At 42.1% G+C, this 4,382-nt stretch overlaps 1 pseudogene; it reads right to left on the bottom strand.

Moving 5' to 3' along the window:
* Positions 1-842: 842 nt before the first annotated feature.
* On the bottom strand, positions 843-4,146 carry LOC144514644 (tripartite motif-containing protein 16-like; annotated as a pseudogene).
* Between the last annotated feature and the right edge of the window lie 236 nt (positions 4,147-4,382).

Here is a 4,382-nt window from a genome sequence, read left to right as displayed (position 1 = left end):
TTCTGTCCACCAGAGGGCGGTGTATCAGTCAATGTCAATAGGCAGGCAATGATGTTTTCAGGAGAAAAACACACTGCCACCACTGTTTCTTTTAATTAAAAGTCAGACTCTGGATTAAACACAAACAGTATGCTTTCAACAGGAAGTTCTGAGCTTTCACCGTAGCCTGCGTAAGTGGTCTGATGTTTATACTTGTGCGCTGGTGTGTGCGTCGAGCTGGCGTGTGTGTGTGTGTGTGTGTGTGTGTGTGTGTGTGCGTATGTGTGTGTGCGTATGTGTGTGTGTGTGTGTGTGTGTGTGTGTGTGTGTGTGTGTGTGTGTTAGAGTGAGAGAGTGACGGTGATTACCGGTAGCTTCAGAGCGAGTAGTGACTCTACAGTCATAGTGAGAGGGACAAAGTGTCTCCCCTGTTCTTTCTGACCACGGTGAGACATCTGGAGCAGGAGAAGTTAACCCTCTCCTTGATTTCATGTTGTTTACGGAGAAGGAGAACCAGGAAATGAGTCGGGGGGGAAATGCAACGCTACCGAGCCACGTGTAGTTACATTTTGAAATGCGTGAAAAAGCCTCGGAATCTGAATTGAAAACAACGTTTACAAGCAAACACATTTACACAAAATAACGCCCATAACAGGTTTGAATATTAAGGGCTGCCTAATATTAGTTCAAATATCACTATTTATTTAAATATACAAATGATATTGGAATAACAAAGTCCTGAGTCTACGCCCTACTTTGTGGTGTTTCAGGAGGAAAAGGGCCTCAGTTATACTCTCATATCAGTTTCACATTTTCTCCGTCAGCTTTGTATGAAACCCTGGAATGAAGACAGGAAGAAAAGACTTTGTTGATGTTAGTTTATTCATCATGTAAAGCTTCAGTTTGTTCACACATCCCATCAGGAAAGTCTGTTCAAAGACTCTTGTTCAATGATTTCATCAACACATTCACTTCATCCACACAATCACTTAGTTTGAACCAGAATCTCAGCTATGTCAAAGAGAAGAAGGACTTATTGATTATGATTATGACAACATTTGGCCCGTCCCACATGGGATTACAAGACACCGCTATTTAACAGACATCTTCCTGTCCCGCAGATACATAACGTGGAGAAATACATGAATAACAAATAACTAATATCTACACATCATCTCGGTAAAGATCTTTTTTAACATATCGTCCTGTTTCAACAATCAAAGGTAAAATAACAGATCTCAACTGAGCACATCGAGAGCTTCTGGGGCTCCCCGAATTAATTGATTGATTGATATCTTTTATTTTGAACATAATAGTAATAAAAAAAAAAAAAACAGTTAAAAAATAAAACTCCATAATTTCCAGTACTGAAAGACCTCTATTTACACATGCAAAAAGGAGTAGGAAGAAGTAAAACGTATGTACTCCTACCCCTTTATACCCTTTCTATCCTATTAAATGAGTTAGCTACAAAATAATAAGTCTACAGAGATAATGAATCTGTAATCAATGAACATATATATTCAGAAGTTATATTCCCATTCAAATCCAGAATATTCCATATACCCTTCATATTATTTGTATTAGTATCTAATAGTTTACTATAGTAATCTCTCTTACAAGTTCCCATCATCTTAATCAGCTTATTTCTTATCTTTATTTTCTGCTTCTATACTTCTGTGTTTAATACATTATCTATAAAGTGGATTGTTTTTTTACAGGCATTTTGTAATCCTTTTGAAATCCACGGTCTATCACTATATTTTTATATTTTTGTTTTTTGCAATATGTTTTTCTCGGACAGTTCTTATCCTATAATAACTGAGCACATCGAGAGCTTCTGGGGCTCCCCGAATGGTTTTCTCAACAAACTAAAACGTCTCATCACTTATACAACGTCAATACAAGCAAAAAAAACATCAAACTCATTTACAAAAACGTTTAGAAAAGCAAATAAATGTCGAAAAAGTGACAAAAAATGTTGATAAAAGCAAAAAAAATGAGAAAAAAGCAACAATAACGTGTAAACACATGAAAAAGGTTAAACACGTCGAAAAAATAGAAAGTCACAACAATCAGCTCTCAGCAACAAACATGGAGACTAAATAAGTCAAAGAGTTAAAACACAGAATTTAACCCTTAAATGACTTCTGTCTATTTCAGTTTACACAACTCAGCAGAGGCTCCAGACCAACAATAAACCCATAGTCCAGCATAGAGGGGCTGAGTGAATGTGGTCTGGACTCTGTGGAGGAGAGTCATGGTTTCAGAGACGCTGTAGAAGGACAGAATACCTGCACTGTGATCCAGGTACACTCCTACTCTGGAGGACCCAGGACCTGAGACGGGAGTTTGGACTTTGTTGGACCAAAATGTAAATTGTCGTCATAATATAACGCCCAAGATTTGTCATTTCGTCCAAATCTACATTCATCCGACCTCCCTGCTCTGCTGATATTCTTGTATGCGACTGCTACATAAACTCCTCCTCCTCTCATCTCCACCTCCCAGTAACAACGTCCAGTCAGACTCTTTCTACTCAGGACCTGACACCAGCCAGTGAATCTGTCTGGGTGACTAGAATAAGACTGTTCTTGTCTCATTACTGTTGCTTTCCTGTTCCCCTCAGATAATAACAGCTGTGTGTTTGCTGTGTTTGGATCCAGTGTGATTTCACGTGAATATTTCAAGAATCCAGCTCTGGTCTTGGGCTCTGGTTGTGGCAGTAAAACGTCCACTTCAGTCCCTGTCAGTGAGACGTTTGTCCACTTCTCTCTCAGGACGTCCTGTAGTTTATCTCTGACTTCTGACACGGCCGCTGTCACGTCCTCAAAGTAGTACAGAGGACAGATATGGATGCTGGATGTAGATTGGCTGAGTGGTGACAGTGAGGGGTAGTTGTGTAGAAACTGGTTGTGATCCTCTGTGTGTAAAAGCTTCTTCAGCTCAGCGTCTTTCCTCTTCAGCTCAGTGATCTCCTGCTCCAGCTTCTCCTGGAGCTCTTTGACTCGACTCACTTCACTTTTCTGCTGGGATCTGACCTGCTGCTTCACATCAGAGCTTCTTTTCTCCAGGAGACGGATCAGCTCAGTGAAGATCTTCTCGCTGTCCTCCACTGCTTTATCAGCAGAGAGATCGATGGCCTCCGCCTGCTGTTGAAGAAGCTTCACATCTTTCTCTCTGTCCTGGATTCTCTGCTGGATGTTTTGTCGACTCCCCTCGAGCTCTCTCTGCCTCTCAGCTCTCTCTGCTGGAGCTGAGACTGTGTCGTGGCCTTTATGTTCGTCCACAGAGCAGAGATAACAGATAAGCTGCTGATCAGTACGACAGAACATCTTCATCACCTCATCATGATGAGAGCAGACATTCTCCTGGAGCTTCTTGGACGGCTCCACCAGCTTGTGTTTCTCAAAAGCAGGGGATTCAAAATGAGGATGAAGATGTTTCTCACAATAAGAGATCAGACATTGCAGACAGGACTTGTGTGCTTTGAGTTTTCTCCCGGTGCAGACATCACAGGCCACATCTTCAGCTCCAGCATAGCAGTGATCAGCAGGAGCAGCTTGGAGTCCAGTCTTCTTCAGCTCCTCCACTAAAACTGCTAACATGGTGTTTTTCAGCAGGACAGGCCTCGGTGTGAAGCTCTGTCTGCACTGAGGACAGCTTTGGGTTTCCTTTTCATCCCCTTCATCCCAGTGGCTTTTAATACAGTTCATGCAGTATCTGTGTCCACAGGGAGTAGTCACCGGATCCTTCAGTAGATCCAGACAGATGGAACAAGAGAAGGTTTCCCGGTCCAGCTGAACTCCTTTCTGCTCCATTTCACCTCTCAGTGACGACGGTCTGACTGTGACTTTCAGTATGTGTGACTGTCTTATCAACGGATCCAGGTTCAAGGTTCAGCTTTATTGTTATTATACAACACAGGGAGGGGTTATCAAGCTTATATTCATGCCAGGATGAGGAGTGGCACCTTGAGCTTGGACTTTGTTTTCTCATTTTAAATACCACCTCAGTTAAAACGTCCTCTTCATCAGAAAACATGACATTTCTAGTTGTAAAATACTTCTTGGCTCCTCAGGTTTTGTTGATGTCTCCATACGTCTCTGACTCTTCCTCAAAGTCTCTTAAATGTTCCTTTTACTGGTTTAAAATCAACTGAAAGTTTCTCTCTCTGTGTCTCTGTGTGTCTCTGTCTCTGCAGATCAAACCCTCCCAGCACAGCTGTGAACCTGCAGACACACCTGTCCGACCGTATATGGACTTCCCTCTGCAGGCTGTTACATGTTAAAGGATCACGTGCGTTTACGTCTCGCAGCGTTACGTAACTTCGTCCTTTTCCTTCTGTGCTGGGAAACGACACTGTTCAATCTCTCTGCACATCTCCCTCAGGTGTGTTTCTC

Source organism: Sander vitreus, unplaced genomic scaffold (assembly GCF_031162955.1).
Source record: "Sander vitreus isolate 19-12246 unplaced genomic scaffold, sanVit1 ctg639_0, whole genome shotgun sequence".
Classification (NCBI taxonomy): domain Eukaryota; kingdom Metazoa; phylum Chordata; class Actinopteri; order Perciformes; family Percidae; genus Sander; species Sander vitreus.
This window is presented reverse-complemented; position numbering and strand designations above follow the sequence as displayed.